A 20555-nucleotide genomic window follows, 5' to 3' on the forward strand; every position below is an offset into this window, starting at 1 on the left:
CAGAATGCAGATAGAACATTTCTAAATGACAGATAGAAAACAAGGGCATATTTCCTGAAGGCTATGTATACTGACTGTAGAATGTATAAAGCTCAAATGAGATATACATACACTCTAAAACCTGCTAACGGTTATGCATATTGACTGGAGAATGTACAAAATGCAGTTGCAATATGCACATTCCTCAAGGCTTGTTGGAAATTATGTATATTGACTGAGAAATGTGACAAAATTTCTTCTTCATGGACAGATTATATGCACATTTTCTATGAGGCCTGGTGAATATGCACAGTTATTGGTTGTTGTGCACATGAACTGTTCAACATACATTATATACCTTCCCTCATATTATCCAAACCATCATAATTATTGACACCTTTCTAATGAAGAAAATTCCTTCGTTCTGTTTAGTTTTGTGAGTTTTGGTACAGTAAGGTGATTTCTTTGTGAGCTAACCATAGGGAAATTAATTTTTTAAATAGTAAAACTATTTAATAATCCAACATTGAGAACCAGATTTTAGGGCTGTTTGAGAGGTTTCACTGCACAGGGTGCCAAGCCAAGTGGGTGCAAAATAATAAAAACAAAAACTCAAAAACCTGTATTTATACAGGTAGCTACTGAGAAGAAAACTGTACTTAAAGGAAACTTTACTTAAAGGAATTATTGTGAAAATAAGAAATATTTAGGGAAGGGCACCAAATTTTGTCTTCGCTCAGGGTTCCATATTATCAAAGTCTTCCCTTGCAACATAGTCACTATAGATTACTGGTACTATCCTCCCTCCACATAGCATACTATGAACTACATTGGTGTCTTCCTTTGTTTATGCTCCAAATTGTTGAGTTTGTAAGTGAGGAAGGCTCTTTTTTCCTTGGAAGAATGAAGTCACAGTATTGAATAGGACTTTTGAGAAGGCTGTTTCTAGACTGTTGGAATTAAACTATTGGTACCGAGAAATATGCACTTAGGAAAGGCCTCCTCCCTGATGAGTTATCCCCCTTTTCAGCAGAAAACAATTACTTGGAATTGTCCCATGAGTGACTAATACAGAGGCTGAGAAGTGAATATAGTAAATAAGAAAGATAGTAAATATAGATCAAAACATCCTCATTTACTGTCAGAAATAAGATAGGAGCAGTATTAAGGCACATCGATGAAACAAACCAGCACTTATTCACGGTGAAATCTGTAAAGTGTCTTCGATTGCTCAAGGGATCTTTAGATATAGCATTATTTTCTCTGTCTTATGGATGACTTGACCACCTTTGCTATGAATTTTTCATGATTTTCCTGACCCGGCATCTCTTGCCTGTGGAGAGAGTAATACAGTATTGATTTGGGTGTTAGATTTCTACCTTTTTCTTTTCTTTTGCGACAACAAGATTTTGTAGCCTAGAAACCTCAATCCCTGATTACTCATTAGAGAATTGAGCAGGTCTTTTTAGATCTAGAATGAAAAAGAGAGGTTTGAGTGCTTGTGTTGTAGGCAGTCTTTACTGGAATTTCAAATGATCTCAGTGCTAAGGTTTAATGTTGTTAAAAGCTTCCTTAATTGAACCAGGAGTGCAAGGAATACAGATTAAAGAGACAAGACCTCTATCTGACAATTAGAATGTTGTGGGTGATGTTTGTGAACATGCTCATTTAAAAGCATACCACAAGCTAGAAAACTAGAAAAAAAGGGCTCAACTGCTGCATTTCCCCCCAATCAATGACTTCTGCTGGCTTATTTTCTGTGCCTCTCAGGCATATTAGAAAATTGAAAAGAGTCCATGATGCTGCCACTTTTCAGCTAAATTGTTTTGTAAGAGAAAAGGGAAAAAGCCGTATCTTACATCCCATGCAAACTTACTGTCAGCATTGCCATGGAAACAAGATTTTTAAAAAGGAGTTAACTGAAATTTAGCAGCATTTTCATTTCTTTGTGATTCATACTTCATAAAAATGCAAATCTCACACTAATACATGTTTTACCTTAATATTTTATACTACCGTTTAGATTTAACTGATCTAATGTTTTGCTTAATTAAATTTTGAGCTTCTTTGAACGCTTTACATTTATATTTTTAAAAAGTACTCTGGTCCTATCAAGCTTCAGATTTTGACAGTGTGACACGCTATTTAAAATACTGTCATTGAGAAAATCATTTGTTTCAACCTGTAATCATAAGCAGAACAAAGTATTGTAAAAGCATGACTGATTTTTTATTTTGCCATTCTAGTCTTTATTTATGCTGCTTTATCAGATTGGAAAGTATTGTATTACTTCAGTTTCTTTCTCTTTTGTCTCATTCCATGCTAAAGAAGATGAAGAAAAATAGTCAAACTTATTTTTCTTTTCTAGCACTCAAACCATGTGTGTGTGTGTGTGTGTGTGTGTGTGTGTGTGTGTGTGAGAGAGAGAGAGAGAGAGAGAGAGAATATTTGGGTGGGCACATAACGACTCTAGCAGATTGATCATATTTTGAACTGCTTTCTGATATCTTTTTCCACAGTGTGGCTGCTTGGTGGCTGTTCAAGGACATTCCTCCAGCATCATCTGTAAACAGATTGTCACAAATAAGGCAAACTCCATTTTTAATCATAGTCTCTGTGGTTATCTATAAATGGTGCCTTCAGGTGGATTGATGCTTCTGTTTTGCCTGTAAAACAAGGGTGGGCTATATGTAGCCCTTCAGATGTTGGACTACAACTCCCACCAGCCCCAGCAAGCATGGCTGGCGATCAGGGATGGTGAGGGTTGCAGTCCAAGAACTACTGGAGGATCATAGTTTCCCAGCCTTGGTGTAAAAAATGTTGACCAAGTGTTATTTCCAACATCCTAAATTAGCCTAGCATCTTATGTATGAGATCTGCTATATGTCTATGTTTAACGAAACCTACTTGTTCTGCATGGATTATAATAGGTAATACATTTGCCAGTCAATATTAGCTAGAATACTAGTAAATGTTTTAGCATCCTGCCCAATGCATGAAATGTGTCTTTATAATTCCAGAGTCTCTGAATCTTTACGTGGTTTCAATATTACCACTATTCTAGTCTCTTTTCAGGATCTCATGACAATTGTCCCTGTTAGAATGCTGTTAAACAACCTGCCCATGCTGTGTGTGTGTGTGTGTGTGTGTGTGTGTGTGTGTCGGTCAGTGTTTCAGATTTTTTTTTTAAAAAAATTATCTGTCAGATCATCTATACCAGGGGCTTTATGCAGTTTAAACTTTTCCATATATTTTCTAGTTGTATACTAGGCTTTCACATAAATTAAAAAACCTTTTAAACATGGCTGCACTGTACATTTATATAATGACACTTAAAAAATAATATTCCCAGCCCATTTTCTAATCATTTGCAAAACTGAATTTTCCTGTTTCACTGGTAGAGCAGCGAGCTCTGCACTAGGCCTGCAACCTCTGTTTCTTTGTGTAGTAACAGCAAATTTAGACCTTATCAGTGTATATGTGAAGAAGGGAAATTTTCTTGTCCCATGTGCATCACTCTTTATTTAAGGAAGGAAGAAGGCTGAAGCGTGTGATAGAAATTATGTAGATTAGCCACCATAATTAGCTCAGCATATTTGCATGTTATGCTAGTTATCTTGATTTAGGGGTTGGGTTATGGCAACCCTACTTCAGCTGATTAAATAGTGGTTCTTGCTTGAATAAAGAAGGCAACCATTTTGAAGTCTTGAACTAATTTAAATAAAATTGCACTGTTTTACAATGTTTATCTTCCCAGTTTCTTTTCCTCTGAACATGTAAATTATCGCTCCTTTGGCATAGTCTTCATTGTTTTTGCTTTTATAAAGAAATGGGTGGGAGGAAGAAGAGTTAATTATTGGGTTATGTCCTCTTACTGAAAGGTTAAAAATTGTTCCTCACTTTCATTGGAATGACAGATTATAGAGCATGAGAACAGAATACAATAATTTTAGCTAGGGGTTGTAATTCTCAGGAGAATGTAATTCCCAACACAGAAGGAAAACAAATTAGGATAATATTACAGTTGTGTGTGTATTTTTGGGATCTTAGTAGCCATTCTCAACATACACACCTCTCTCATATTCGTGAAAACAGAAACAAAGATTTGACTATATCCTACATACTCCTACAAAGTTTCTAGCATTAGTATTTAAGTTTATAGTTGTTGTGGTTTTAAAATCATCCACCAATATTCCTAACACTGGGAGTCTAAATGTTTCCAAACTGAGCCTCTACTTTAAGAATGCATAGACTGATGGAGACCCAAGCACCATGCCACTCATCTGAAAATCCTATACCTAATCTACAAATAGTTTTCTGGGTCCTTGGGAGAAGAGGTGGAAAAGAGCATGAAATAAAATGAATTGGTGACCAGATATATTTTGCCTTTGATACACCTCCATTATTTACTTATTTAAAATATTTTTATGTCACTCTTCTTCAAAGATATGAGGGTTTCCCCCAATAGGCACGAATAAACAATCATATCAAAAGTAAAATACAGTGAATCACTAAAACTACATTATTGAAATCCTATAGAGAGGCAGCTAAAAGAAGTGAAGCAGCTAACAGTAAACCACCCTCTAATTGCCTGGGCAAAAAGAAAGAAAGAAAAAGAAAGAAAGAAGTTTGGATTTGGCACCACAAAGATTCTAACATTGGTTCTAGCCATAATCCTTTGGGAAGGGCATGCCAGAGAATGGGCAGCAGCATAGTACAAGCTTTTTCTAACACATGGGAAAGTGTTTTCATTGAATTCACAGGTAGGTTGGTGTAGAGAAGGCACTTCTTCAGATATTTGAGTTCTATTAAAGGTTGTAATGGTAAGTGCCAGGAGATTAAGAGTCCCTACCGATGATCCCATCCCATACATACAGTCTTGTGAATGATGAAAGAAATGGTTTGAGTTTGATTCTAAAGTTACATACTGGGGCTTTTCTACAATTCCTCTCCCATTTTTGTTGCTGAAAACAAGTAAACTTGCTTATAATTTTATTAATTGGATTGGTCCTATAAAAATTGTCTTCTGTTAGGAGCGAGCCAGCAATAAATCACACGGAATAAGTGGTCACTTTATTAGAAGAAGCAGGATCTGCTCAAGAATGCCAGACCTAATGAGCACAGTATCTCTCTTCGGTAGGTCTTGCCCCTATGAGGCAGTTGTGAAGACTGAATGTTCTTGCCTTCCCACAGCTGCCTAAGACTCCTCCTCTTCTGGGTCTTTCCCAAGCAGTCTGACAGTACATCAGCATGTCTGGCTTTGCTCCTCCTGCTTCATACCAGGGATGCGGGAGGGAGCGGGGTTTGGTGCAGCAAAGCAGGGAAGACACTCTTGCTTCTTCATCTCTGCCTCTTAGCCTCCCTCCTCTGCTGGTTCCATTTCTCATTCTGATTTGAGACTTCTCTCTGCCACAGATTATCCCTTCTCACTAAAACCTTCAGGTTTTTACACCTCTTCCTCCCAGTTTTCTCTCTGACTACTCATCTTTGTCCCAGCACCAATCCCTGGGCTCTGAGACTTCCTTTTAGAAGAATGGGGGTGCCTCCCACCATCCCTCTGTGTCCAGACAGTCTGTGACATCTTCTAATGGACTAACATAGCTGCAAACATTCGCTAAATAGACTAGTTCTCTTTAAAGCTTTTTTTCTGGATGTTTTCATTGTAAAATCATGAGTTAGCTCTCCAAAGTCAATTTCTTATGAAAGTTCAACTCAATAGACAATATAATGATGATGATGATTTATATCACCTTTTTCCCAGGCCAGAACTCGACCAGATAAAATAAAAACAACTAAAAACATAGAAAATAATAATTAAAAAGCAATTAAATATGAATAGAATTAAAACAATATATACTTATTACAATAAAAACATAACAGTACCATCCCTTTCCTTCACAGCCGTTAGTTCCCAAAATAACTACTATAGTTGGCTTAGCAGTTCCTGCCCCATAGTAAACTCCTGCAGTCTTTACTAGGAAACTTATCAGAAAAATCTATAGGATACTTGTGAAGCTTCTTTCAGTTCTTTTGCAACATAAAACAAATGTTATTGATCTTTGCAACAGCTTTCTTTCCATTTGTGATTCCCACCAACTGGTATAAATAGATCATTTTAGTTTCTCAATAGCCCATGCTTTTTTGCAAATATTTCGTTTTGTATTCTTTACTTTTCAAATTCTCTGTTGGTTGTTTACAATGTAATCTGTTCTTATTTGAACACATTGAAAAACAGATGGTTTGTTCTCTATATTGTGTATGGCTTGCTCATATGTTTTAAATCATACCTAATTTTGATACAGATATAACCTGCTGGTTATCTATGTCTGGAAATTCCCTAGGTGTCCATTTAACTTAGGTTTCTTAATGTTAATTACTGATGCTATTTTGTTAATTTCTAGTTATAAAACTTTCTTACACCTATCTCAGGTTTTAAACATATATTGATCGTGTAACTGTGCCCATTTTATTGTTGTTTTCCTGGTGAGTTTTGTTGTTGTTTAGTCGTTTAGTCGTGTCCGACTCTTTGTGACCCCATGGACCATAGCACGCCAGGCACTCCTGTCTTGCACTGCCTCCCGCAGTTTGGTCAAACTCATGTTCGTAGCTTCGAGAACACTGTCCAACCATCTCGTCCTCTGTCATCCCCTTCTCCTAGTGCCCTCAATCTTTCCCAACATCAGGGTCTTTCCCAAGGATTCTTCTCTTCTCATGAGGTGGCCAAAGTATTGGAGCCTCAGCTTCAGGATCTGTCCTTCCAGTGAGCATTCAGGGCTGATTTCCTTAAGAATGGATAGGATTGATCTTCTTGCAGTCCATGGGACTCTCAAGAGTCTCCTCCAGCACCATAATTCAATAATGGTGAGTTTAGACAGCCATAATAGATTCCTGGTGTAGTTCTCAGTACTGTTGGTCTAAAATATTCATTTTCTTCTTTGAACAACTGATATTCACTGCAGTACTCCAGCACTGTAGTAGCTAAATAAATCGCGAATGCCCAACCCCCTGTCTTTTCATGTCTTGTAGCTTACATGCTTGTCAGCTTTAGCTCTTTTCTCATCCCAAATGAATGAATTTGTTTCTGGTATTCCTCCGGTATCTGTTTATGTCAGACATGTATATTACTATAGTATCTGCATATAGTCTCAACTTTTGTTCAGTATTCTGACTTGCTACCGTGTTCCCCCTTTTTTAAGACACCGTCTTATTACTTTTTTCCCTCAAAAAACCACATGGTGGCTTATTTTCGGTGGGATGTCTTATTTTTTTATTATGGTTTTTACGGTTCCTTATGGTCTCCTCGGCCGGGCCAGGCGCTGGCTCGGGGCACTGCTGGGCGCTTTGAGGTGCTGGGCGGCAGGCCCTCCTTGGCCGGACGGTGGTGAGGCCGCTGGCTCCAGCGCCCCACCGGGCACTGCTGGGTGCTCTGAGCTGCTGGGCACTCCGCACGCTCCAGCAGCCGTTTCCGGGCAGCGGGACGGCAGGCCTCCTCGGCCGGGCGGAGGTGAGGCTGCTGGCTCTGGTGCTCTACCCGGCGCTGCTGGGTGCTCCGAGCTGCTGGGTGCTCTGCGCTGCAGCAGCCAGTTCCGGGCAGCAGGACGGCAGGCCTCCTCCTGCTGCTGCTGCTGCTGTCGCAGCTGGCATACTAGGTCCCACTGTCTGGCTGGGGTGCTCGGTGGTATCGCTCCACATGGCATGGAGGTATGTCTTATTTTCGGGGTATGTCTTATATTTTGCAAAAGGTTAAAAATCCTGCCGTGGCTTACTTTATGACTACGCCTTCATGTTACCTTATAACAGTAGTCACTGGCTGTAATGCTCCCTTTCTGTGTACCTCTTTCAAGTGTAGTTTCCTGGAAATTCTTCCATTACTTAGTAACCTGGCAGTTGGTTCCACATACATTACCTCTATCTGTAGAAACTGCTGCCAAACATCCAGGTTTGCCATACATCCGGGTTTTCCTTTACATTTTGCTGATTCAGCAAAATTTTCCCCATATACAATTTTTGAATCCCCAAAGCAGGGCATATCAGGAATTTTCCTGAAGTATGGTAAGCCTATTAATAACACAAAGTTTTACAAAGCCCTGTACATCTGGGGACCAGTATACCTGAAAAAATATTCTCATATCTTAACTTATATAGCCTATGTAACCTCTATCACTGCAATCTGCAGGATACCATGTTATCAGGAGTTCCATTGCATATGATATGGCAGTCGATCCCATAGGGTGGTGGCACCTACCTACTGGAATTCACTCTTGTTACATATTGGACAGACACCATCTCTGTTGTCTTTTTGGCACCTGCTGAAGAGCTTCCTCTTTCAACAAGCCTTCTAAGTTTGTGTTTGTATTCAAATTGTTTTCAGATGTTCTGATTGTCTTATTGCTTCTGTGTTTGCCACACTGGACTCCTTTAGAAAGAAGGGCAGAGTATAAACAAACAAACAGTTTTAGTCTTGCTGATTGTTCTAGTTCCTCCCTTAAAAATAAATAAACAAAAACTCACTGTTCTTCCCCTCCAAAAAATGTGGTCCTTGTGTTTTATATAATTTATATATTCACGGATCTCATCCCATCCTGTCAGGTTAATTAACCTATCTTCTTAGTAATCAACATATTCTTGTATGTTTTATTCATATGTATCTATGCTATTTAGTTCATTCCATGCTTCTTTCGCTTTAATGTTTACTTCCTATGATCACTTATCCTTACACATCTTTTCTAATTTGCTTGGAAAATGTATCTAAAACTTAATCTGGATTGCACATAAAACTATATTAGATGCCAATTTATTAGTATTTCATCTTATACATAGAGAAAAATAATGTGTGAAATGGTTATCTGCAAGACACACCAGTAAGTAAATTATAAAATATGGTTAAGGGGCGGGGGCAGAATGACCGTTTCCCCAACCTAAAAGGGGAGGCGCATTTTGCGCAGTCGCGTGCAGCCCCCCTGGGATCCCTGAGGCAGCCCTGGAAGTTTGGAAGCCGGCACTGCCTACTTGAGGCTGGAGACTGGTGTCTCCGCCCACTCAGTCAGTCGCCCAATCCAGCCAAGGGGAGGCATGCCGGGGGGATGGCCAGGTAGGAACAGGTAGCCTTACCTTGCGCTCCGCCCCCCGCCAGATGCGGTTGTCATCCATCTTGGCGAGAACGACCTGGTCGCGTGTAAGAGCATCGTCCTGATAAAAACAGCAATTTCAGACCTGGAAAGCCTACAAGCTGCGTACACTAGCGTTACTATATTCTGGTCAGAACTCCTCCCACGCCTGCGATGGCGCAGCAACACCACACCTATCAGACTTAACTACACTGTCGAAAAAATCAATAGGGCACTGCATGCAGCACTCACCCACATAGGAGGCCACGTTGTGAAGCATCCCAGCATCAAATATACAAAATGGAGCTATTTAGGCACGACGGCGTACACATCACAGCCACGGGTTGCGATCTTTGGCTGAGTGACATCAGACACTGCCTCCTAGAATGGTTGGCGGTTTCTGGGGCGGTTCAGGTGTAGGTAGTCTTGGCGGCGAGACCCCAATTTGCGGTCTCGGATGGCGGATGCAGGCCTTGGGCGGAATCCTTTAGTCATTTACATAAAGGGGCGGGGCGTGGGGGCGGTGACCCCCACCCCATTGCGGTGGCGATAACAGGGGGGGCATTTGGCGATGCCAGTTGGCTGTTATTGCCCTCCCCTTCCAGCGGCGGCGTTCGCGGGGGGTGGGCTATCTGCTTGAACATATGTTCTCCAGAGTTAGCCCAACCCCCGCACATGCTGGACAACCCTGAAAGTTACTCCACCCCCGGCTGGGGGCTGGGAGGGATACACGCGCAATACCTGAGCCAAGGTCTTCCTTCATCTAAATTTTAATAAAGTTGTGACCAATTTCAATCCCATAAAACGTGGTCTTGCATCTTTATTCTGTTCGGGGCTGCCCGGGGTTTAGGGGGGACTCCGCCTGACTGTGCAACAGGGCAGCTAGCAGCAGTTAGGAGGAACTGCATCTCATTTGATAACATACTAGTGTTCTTGTATTTCTGTTGCTGCCAAACATTTTGGATGTCTAAGTGCAAGCAGATAAAAGTTTTTGGATTTAGGTGAACTGGAGTTTGTTTTTTTGGAAGGCTAGGGGTATGGGTACTCTATTTTACTAACAGATAAATAAAATTTCTGATAATTAAATTAGTATCTTTTTAATCACTCAAGCAATTCATTGGGAGTAATAAATTCTGTATTGTTTTTGAACAAAACCATTAGCCTAAAGTTGTAATTGATGTTCAAGGATATAACTATATATTTTAAATTCTAAGCACTTTGTCATATTCTGCAGAACTTGTCTTTTTGCCATTTTATTTGGAAATTTATTTCCCTCAAGGGAAGAGGCATTTGATTGATTGAGATATCCAGGGTTGTTGTTGTTGTTGTTGTTGTTGTTGTTGTTGTTGTTGTGCAAGCTAAGGGTCTAGACCTCCTGCTTGTTGTGTGTGGTGTGAACATGAAGATAGAAATCATTCGAGTTGAATGATATAATTCAATTCACCTTTAGTTCACCTGGGAACTTATGGGAATGTCTTTCTGGTGCAATTAAGAGATTTTTCAAAACAGTTCAGTGCACTTCATTCAACTGAACTAGTTTGTTCCACTGTAAATATTTGCCAGCCCTACTCAGAGTAGACTCACTGAACTTAATGAACCTTAGATAGTAATGTACATTAATTACAATGGGTTTTTTCTGAGTAGGACTAGGATTGGATACAACTTTTAAAGAACCGTTGTGAACCATGCATATACAATAGATGACAATACTGTATAAAGTAACAGAGGGATACCTGCATTTATAAATACCTGTAGCATTAGTTTCATTCACATGCATTTTTTGCTATTGAATTTCCATATTACTTTGATAAAGCACAAGATTGTACATACTACTATGTTAGAAGAAATATAAAGTTTGCATCCATGCCTGCATATGTGTCAATTTAAATACGTTCTTAACTGCCGTGGCGATACAATTGAATTTGTCAGTATGGTAATAGAAGAGCTCAATAATAAAAAGTCAGTCCAAGGAGAATGGGACAAAATTTGTAATAAGTAAGCTGGTTTTAGTAATAGAGATTTATTTTTCTAAATGGTGAATGTGGAAAACGCACTTTCTTGGTGTGTGCTTGGTGGCAGAATTCCTATACTCCTGGGGATTTCTTTTATCAGACCTTCAGCACTTTGCTGCTGGGATCAGGTTTAAAGCAAAATTATTCCATCTATACGGTAATGTATTCCAAACCAACATTAAAAATAAATTAAACTGAGACAAGCAAACCCCTTGGGTAAGTTTTCTTCTAAGTCTAATGTCCCTTTCTACAGTCAACTTATGCCCTTCGGTAGCTGTACACACTTCCTGCACTTCTAGATGCGACTGTGCCCTCCCTATTTTTCCATTACACAGACTGCCGAGCTTAGCAGTTTGTGTTGACTCTGAAGTAACTTCGATCACCAATTGCATCTCTGCTTTGTGTTAACATTTTGACTGTGTGTGTTCGTCAATTTTCTATACTATGCGTGCGTTAGCAGGTTACACAGCTTTTAAAACTGCAGTGCTGTGGAACATAATTGGGTTCTTCATAAATAGTGAAGAAAGTAAGTTCTAAGAAAAACTAGTTACCTTTGAACTACATTTTTAAAAATGTAGTTATGTTATTGCTCACACAAAAATAGTGCAATCTTAGTGTATCATTTTTATCACTAGAGTGGAACTATTTTTATAACCTTTTTGTCTCCACTTTCCCCTTAAACTAAGATTTTGCTTTTATCACATGGAACTGAAAGTATTAAACTACCATTGCCCTTGATTTAGTTTGCTGCTTCTTCATGGCAGAAATTGCCCTTCATGCATAGCTGAGCTTGTAATGTGTGCCCTAGATGCTGAGTAAACGCTTTTGCTGTCTGTCCCTGGTTTACTTACTCAGGCAGTCTGAGTCACCTTCAAAGCATCAAGATTATGTGTGTATACACTGTAATAAATAACCACCTGTGCCAGACTAATGCAAATTGAATTCATTGAAATATAGTCTCTTACACAAAAATTTATGTTTGTATTATAATTTTTATTATATAAAACAAGTTGAGCAGTAAAAATAGTGATCTAAATTCATGTTTCAAAAACTGTTAATATAATCATACTAATCCTGTCTTTTTAACACACATATTTTTTAAATTTTAAATACAAGTTGTAGAACATTTGCAGAACTGCAAAGGTATTCTTAAACATACAGTAGTTATTATTTGTTAAACTTTTATATTGTCTATCTAACTGCGTTGTCTAGGCAGTTCATAACATGAATTATTGAATGAGCCCAAAGACTAAGGTAAATGAAACTGGGTGAAAATAACAGATGGGAACTGATTGTTAGCTTCTTTACTGAAGAACTATAGAGTCTGGGATGGTTCAATGGACTTCTACTTCCAAATGAATAGATGTGGGCTAAAGTAAAGGTCTTTGTTTGCATCTCAATATTTTGGTAAATGCAGAGGGAAAATAATTAGAGATTTTATGAATTTTCTATAGATTGGCTCTACTACACAAACTCCATCTGTCTTCCAACTTTACATGGACAGTTTTTGTAATTAATATTAAAAATTGTGCATGTTCAACTTTGATCTGAATCTTGCTGCACTTTCGGCTGTGTGATTTACGGTACTACTTTTGTTACATTTAGCTAAGCGACGTGCTTAGTTTAACCCAGGTTTAACCCAGGTAGCGCTGTGGGTTAAACCACAGAGTCTAGGGCTTGCTGATCAGAAGGTCGGCGGTTCGAATCCCTGCAATGGGGTGAGCTCCCGTTGCTTGGTCCCAGCTCCTGCCCACCTAGCAGTTCGAAAGCACATCAAAGTGCAAGTAGATAAATAGGGACTGCTCCGGTGGGAAGGTAAACGGCATTTTCGTGCGCTGCTCTGGTTCGCCAGAAGCAGCTTTGTCATGCTGGCCACATGACCCGGAAGCTGTCTGCGGACAAACGCTGGCTCCCTTGGCCTATAGAGCGAGATGAGCGCTGCAACCCCAGAGTCGGACACGACTGGACCTGATGGTCAGGGGCCCCTTTACCTTTAAGCGACGTGCTGAAGCAATTTTGTTTATGGGGTATTCCCCCTCCACTTGCATCATGCAGTGATTTGCACCAGTGCATTAACAACATTCATTTTGGTTAATGAAAAGGTCCCCAATTGTAAGTAGTTAGGTGCCTGTATATACTTTTTATTTTAAACTAAATTTACTTGTTCTGATTCTAAGGAGCAAATTAGAAAATTTCTAAACTATAATATAAACATAGCAAAATGATACGATAAAGACAGACATTAAACATGTTTTAAATACAGTGGTAAATATGCAGGCTTTGAATTAACCTTCATTTCATACTAGTTCAGGATGATTGAATTAAACTACTCTTTAAAAAGCTGTTTCTCCTGTTCAAAGTAATATACAGTATATCCCAATTAGCATTCTTCCATTTTGGCTGTGAGAGTAAAGCTGAAAAAGATGATCAAAAGCAGTGGAACAAAAATACTCAGAATCATAGAATTAAAAAATTGTAGGGTTGGGACAAACCTCAAGTGCCATCTAGTCCAACCCCCTGCAATGCAGGAATCTCTACTAAAGCATTCATGACAGATGGCTATCCAGTCTCTACAATGTATTATAACACACTGATGCACTTGTGAACAGTGCTGACTTTGTCCCTAGAAATCTCAGACATTTCCCCTCTTCCTTGCATCCTATTGTGATCACCAATCCTGAGAATGAATGACAAAGGTATTCCCAACCATGGTGAAGGGGATGCAGCCTAGACCAGTGAGACAGGTATATTGGTTGCTGAATAATACCCTCCGTGCATAAATACTAACTTCCTGTCATTTTATTTATTTATGTTGCTGATGATATGATGCAAGATTGCCATTTTATTTTACCTTTACAGTCTAATTTCCACATACCAGTGGGGAAGTGAAAGGTCATGCTTCCATTTCTCTCTCAAGATTTCACTTTGAAAACTGCATGGGCATAAGAAAATGTATCCCTTTCATTTCCTACTGTCTTTCACATGTCTAGAAGTCACAAAAGACAGTTTCAGTTACACTCCTAAAGCAGGTAGTACAGTCTGTATTATGCTGTGCACTTTGCTGTATGTAAATATTTATTTTATTCAGTTCCCAGGGATAAGCATGTTAATGGATAAATTAATGATGAATAATATCTCCACCAAAGTAACATACACACAAATACAAATGCACACACCTCCTTTCCTTTGAGCTGGTGTTACAGACACCTTTTGGAAAGCAAGGGCCTTCCAAGCCTTTGGCATATCTAGATTTCTCCGCACCTACAAAGGCTCTGCTCATAGCACTCATCAGCTAATCAGAGAGCAAATCCATTTAAAGTCTGATTGCAAGCATGGTTCGGATTCACACATTTATTTTCCTTCTGCTCAGCGGCAGTTTGAATTAGCAACCTGCTGATTGATGCCAAGAGGGAGCCCCATCAGGTGCACTCGATCCCCGCCATGCCTTTGCCTTGCCCCACACCTGACATCACATATGACAGGTGGGCATGCTTTTTTTTGGGGGGGGGAGAAGCTTCAGGAGCCTAATATGTAAGTTGTCCACTGCTGATTTAAGCCCTGAACATATTGAGACCAAGTTGCCTAAGGATTGCCCTGCTCAGCTTAGATGGGGCACTGCTAAGAGTACCACATGCCCTGTAGGTCCATTCCATATATACTAGAGCCTGGGATTTTGGTGTTGCATCTCCAGCCTTCTGGAGCAGTTACCAACCAAGATTAGACAAGTGCCTACTGTTTTGACGTTTGGGAAGCCATTTAATATAGTTTTATTTAAGAAGCCTTATTATTATGGAATAATAATTGAACAATTGTAGAAATAGTTTTAGTGCTTTAGTTTACTGTGCTTGTAATCTTATTATTTTGTCTGTATTTTATTTTACTGTATAGCACTTCAGAAACCTTTGATTGTGAAGCAGTTTATATATCTGCAAATAAATAATATTTATTTTAGAGGGCTGCTCTCTTTCCCTCCTTTGCCAGCCCCCAGTGGTAATCTTTGTGTGCTTATTTAAAAGCCTGACAATACGCATGAGCCTATGACTTGCATTTTGGCATGGATGATCTGGTTCAGATCTGAACAAGCACATAGTTTCTGCACAACTTCAGTGATTAGATGTGGCAAACTGGGCTTTCTTCCAGCTCACTCTTTTCTGTTTGTGAATCAAGATCAGTATCACAAGACACAGCAGCTGCAGAGCCATGGTCTTAAAGAAATGGGCACTATTTGGAAGAACTCTTTGGTTTACCACTGCCTGGATTTTTCACTGACAATATACACAGTTATCTTAAACTAGTTTTTAGGCTTTAACAATTTACAATCCAGGTATTGACTTCTGGATTTTTATTTAACCACCTTAGATTATTTCAACTAAAGTAATTTGCAATTCTTAACAGCTATCATTTATTACTCTTCCAAAGTAATTATCTCTGTCTCTCATTAGAGAGTACCAAAGTACCAAACGCTTAATCAGGAGCCCTAAAAGAAGTCCTAATATCATAAAAGAAGTAAATTGTATGCTTGAGAAGTATTGTACGCTTCTTGTGTTTCAGCCCAACATTAGCCCTATGCAGGTGTATAGTAGTATGGCTGCATGAGGGGAGGATGACATAGACAAATGTGCAAATTTCAGCTCATGGAAGGTGACATCTTTTGACATCTCTAACTCATGGAAAATTACTGAAGTGAGGAGCCTTTTGTATTCACCAACCACCTGTCTCCTTGATCCTTGCCCATCCTGGCTTATAAAAGCTAGCCGGGAAGGGCTGGGCAATGGGCTTTGTGGGTTGGTGAATGCTTCTCTCTGTGAGGGAGCCTTCCCAGACCCGCTGAAAGAGGTGGTTATTAAACAGCTCCTTAAAAAACCATCTTTAGATGCGGCCAATATGGCCAACTATCGCCCAGTCTCAAATCTTCCATTCTTGGGCAAGGTGATTGAGCGAGTGGTTGCTGAACAACTCCAGGCATGCCTGGAAGAAGCGGACCATTTGGATCCCTTCCAGTCGGGATTCAGGCCTCATCATGGGACTGCAACTGCCTTGGTTGCACTGGTTGATGATCTCCGGCGGGCTAGGGACAAAGGTGAGAGCTGTTTCCTAGTTCTGCTGGATCTCTCAGCGGCTTTTGACACCATCAACCATAACATCCTTCTGGACAGTCTAGAGGGGTTGGGAGCTGGGGGCACTGTCATACAGTGGTTCCGCTCCTTCCTCCTGGGTCGTGTCCAGAAAGTGGTGGTGGGGGATGAGTGTTCAGACCCCTGGGCTCTCACTTGTGGGGTGCCTCAGGGTTCTGTCCTTTCCCCCATGCTTTTCAACATCTACATGCAGCCACTGGGAGAGATCATCAGGGGGTTTGGGCTGGGTGTTCATCAGTATGCATATGGTACCCATCACTACCTCTCTTTCAAATCAGAACCAGTGAAGGCGGTGAAGGTCCTGTGTGAGTGCCTGGAGGTGGTTGGAGGATGGATGGCGGCTAACAGATTGAGGTTGAATCCTGACAAGACAGAAGTACTGTTTGTGGGGGACAGGAGGCGGGCAGGTGTGGAGGACTCCCTGGTCCTGAATGGGGTAACTGTGCCCCTGAAGGACCAGGTGCGCAGCCTGGAAGTCATTCTGGACTCGCAGCTGTCCATGGAGGCGCAGGTCAATTCTGTGTCCAGGGCAGCTGTCTATCAGCTCCATCTGGTACGCAGGCTGAGACCCTACCTGCCTGCAGACTGTCTCACCAGAGTGGTGCATGCTCTAGCTATCTCCCCTTTGGATTACTGCAATGCGCTCTACATGGGGCTACCTTTGAAGGTGACCCGGAAACTAGAACTAATCCAGAATGCGGCATCTAGACTGGTGAATGGGAGCGGCTGCCGAGACTACATAACACCGGTCTTGAAAGATCTACATTGGTTCCCAGTATGTTTCCGAGCACAGTTCAAAGTGTTGGTGCTGACCTTTAAAGCCCTAAATGGCCTCGGTGCAGTCTACCTGAAGGAGCGTCTCCACCTCCATCATTCTGCCCGGACACTGAGGTCCAGCGCCGAGGGCCTTCTGGCGGTTCCCTCGTTGCGGGAAGCCAAGTTGCAGGGAACCAGGCAGAGGGCCTTCTCGGTGGCAGCGCCCGCCCTGTGGAACGCCCTCCCATCAGATGTCAAAGAGAAAAACAGCTATCAGATTTTTAGAAGACATCTGAAGGCAGCCCTGTTTAGGGAGGCTTTTAATGTTTAATAGATTATTTTATTTCATTTTTTTGTTTGAAGCTGCCCAGAGTGGCTGGGGAAAGCAGGGGTATAAATAATAAACCAGGGGTATAAATAATAAATTATTATTATTATTATTATTATTATTATTATTCATGTAGGCTCCCATGTATTTTAGAACCCTGATTTTCCAGATTTCTAAAATCTTCGGAGAGCCTCCACAGATTTGGAATGTCATATTCCTTGAGCTAAAATATGTCACACTGATGTGGGGTGGAACCTTTCCCCTATTTACATTTTTCCTTTTGGTAATTCTTGCATAGGGCTATTATCTGGGATAAAAAAGATTATAATATATTGCCGCAAGATTATCAGCTAAATGAGCAGACAAAGCACCCTGTAATGCAGTCTTTCAACTATTTCACATGGTTATTGATGGTTTTCATATGCGGAATTTTAGAATTATGCTTAGACAATATATTGACATGAATTAATTTTAATGAACATAGTAGAGTGTGCTTATTTTAGATCCAAGAGGGGCATCACTTTTAGGCAAGCAATGCTCTGATAGTCCTATTCAGAATGACTGACACCCATATACCCCCTGCTAAGAGAGCTTGTTCCTCAGTTTAGGAATGTTTCAGGGCACTCTGGCACTTGAAACTTATTGATGTGAACTCTGTGTTGAATTGTTTAGTTTAATGTTGTTACAGTGGTACCTCGGTTTATGAACACAATTGGTTCCGGAAATCTGTTCATAAACTGAAGCGTTCATAAACTGAAGCGAACTTTCCCATTGAAAGTAATGGAAAGTGGATTAATCCGTTCCAGACGGTCCGTGGAGTAACCGTTCATAAACTGAAGCGAACTTTCCCATTGAAAGTAATGGAAAGTGGATTAATCCGTTCCAGACGGGTCCGCGGAGTACTTAAACTGAAGCGTTCATAAACTGAAACATGGGTGTAATTGGTTCCGGAAGTCTGTTCATAAACTGAAGCGTTCATAAACTGAAGCGAACTTTCCCATTAAAAGTAATGGAAAGTGAATTAATCCGTTCCAGATGGGTCCGCGGCGTTCATAAACCGAAAATTCATAAACCGAGGTGTTCATAAACCGAGGTTCCACTGTATTTGCTTATTAATTTATATTCTGCCTTATCAACAAGTTCTCAAGACAACTTACATTCAGTCACATTATAACAATGTGTGAAGCAGACTGGGCTAACCTTGGACAGGCTGCCCAAGACTGCTAACTCAAGTATCAGAAGCATTAATTGAGTCCACATGTTTTAAAATAATGTTTCCTGTTTCTTTCTTGCATTTTCAATTATTTTTATGTTGCTGAAAATGACAGAATGCATGTTGGAATATTTTCAAGGTTTTTCTATGTAGACCATGCCCTTTTTAAAACACAGCTTGCTCTTTCAGGCTATTGCTTTAAGTATACCTTAACAACCACAATACCATCCTTCAGTTCCTTGAGACTGGTGCTTGTTGACTCACACAAGTATGAGGAGTTTATATCAATATAGTATGATAAAAGCATATTCTTTATGGATGATGTCTGCTGTTACCTCATCTTCTTTCATTAGGAGTGGGTACTCATTTAAAAGATCAGATACAACCATTCAGACTTATCAAATAAAGTGTGTATAATTTCCTATTGAACTGCATTCTCTAGTTAAACATTCTACTAAATCATTCTAAATTTCATGTGTTTATTCCCACTTAAAAGCTCAAACCTTAGTTTCATACTTAGATGTCTCAGCTATTGTTACCTTTTGATATTACTATCTCCATTGTGGTCATCTTCCAAAGGAAGTGTTTAGTTCTGACCACTCTTGTCAAGTGGCAAAATAAATAATATCCTAGTGTTTTCTGTTTAACTTTTATTTGCCAAGGCCTTGAGAAGCATACTCTCAAAGTTAACATGAAAGGAAGATGTACCAAGCAATTCTTCATTCTGGCATTTCGTCCAATCTAAATTTCAATGAGAACCTTTTCCAGGCTTTTTGTGGCAGCTCAGGCAAATTATGGCACTTTTCCCACCAAGAGCACCAAGAGAATCTTTTTGTGATTCTTGAATACAATTTTTCTTATAGTCTCCTAAATACCAATGAAACATCATGGAGGTAAAATTTTTTTATTATAGGCTGTTAGATTTGTTATAGATTAAAGTTTTAGGCAGAATATAAGTAAGAAGCACATAGCACAGTGTACTGTGACTGAGGAGGGGCTTACTCTGATTGAGGTGGGTTCATCACCCGCATTACTTCCACAGTCCTTAATGCATACTCCTTGCTAGTTTTCTCAGTGTCTGGAAAGCACATGGGAAAGTGGGTTACATATCAGGGTATGAGAATCGTTGGTGCCCAAGTACTGACACTGGCTGTGGGATAATTTCCTTTGTTTGTTGTATCTGACCACTTCCTAGACACAAAAACATTTAAGATGGATATAAAAACCAACTAACTAAATGGTAATTTTAAAACCATCCCATAAAGTTGAAGCTGGTCAGTAAATTTGATTAATTGCATTTAAATTAAATAAGTTTTCCTGGAAACCTAGTTCTGGATTCTATAAAAATAATAGCATCAGATCCAAAGAAAATGGAGATAGTTCAGTATGGAAGATATGGAGAACAATTGCTACTGTTCTGTTGTTAAATCTAATAATACCTGGTAATTCAGCCTTCCTGTTTCCTGTACCTTAGTTTGGTGGTCCATAGATGGAAAGCCTGTTTATATACAGTATAGCCAAGGTATGAAGGCTATACATATAGCAATACGCAGAAGCAAACCCACCATGCATAGACTCTTCAGTGTCAATGACCTATGCAAATAAATGCCTACATAAGAATGCTTTACCCATGCAGTATATCCATCTTTTTTTTCTTGGTTCCTGGACTAACTCTTTAAAAGTCATTAATAGTTTTGATGGACTCAGCAACCATGGAAATTGCTTTCTCATTCGAGAAATGAATTATCTTATTTTAGATGTCAATACTATCTTCTTTTGCTGTGGTGATTTATCACCAATGACCACTAGGGAGTGTGTCACACCAATTCATCTTTTCACTGCACCTATGCATCCCCTTATGCAATACAAAATTAAAGTTAACATCTCAGGCTTCCTTACAAGGGCATAAATAACATTGAACTTAATGGGGTTTACTTCTGAGTAAACATGCATAGGAATGGGCTGTAAGGCTACACTCTTTTAGGTATAAGCCCGATTGAACGCTGTGGACTTACTTCTGGGTAA

The 20555-nt window shown here is 39.9% G+C and overlaps 1 protein-coding gene across 4 annotated transcripts in view; it reads left to right on the forward strand.

Annotated features, from left to right (window-relative positions):
* Nucleotides 1-20555, forward strand: part of BEND5 (BEN domain containing 5) — a 733139-nt gene that overhangs the window by 34492 nt on the left and 678092 nt on the right. The window lies entirely within an intron of this gene.

This window comes from Zootoca vivipara, chromosome 7 (genome assembly GCF_965207765.1).
Source record: "Zootoca vivipara chromosome 7, rZooViv2.hap1.1, whole genome shotgun sequence".
NCBI classification, from domain to species: Eukaryota; Metazoa; Chordata; class Lepidosauria; order Squamata; family Lacertidae; genus Zootoca; species Zootoca vivipara.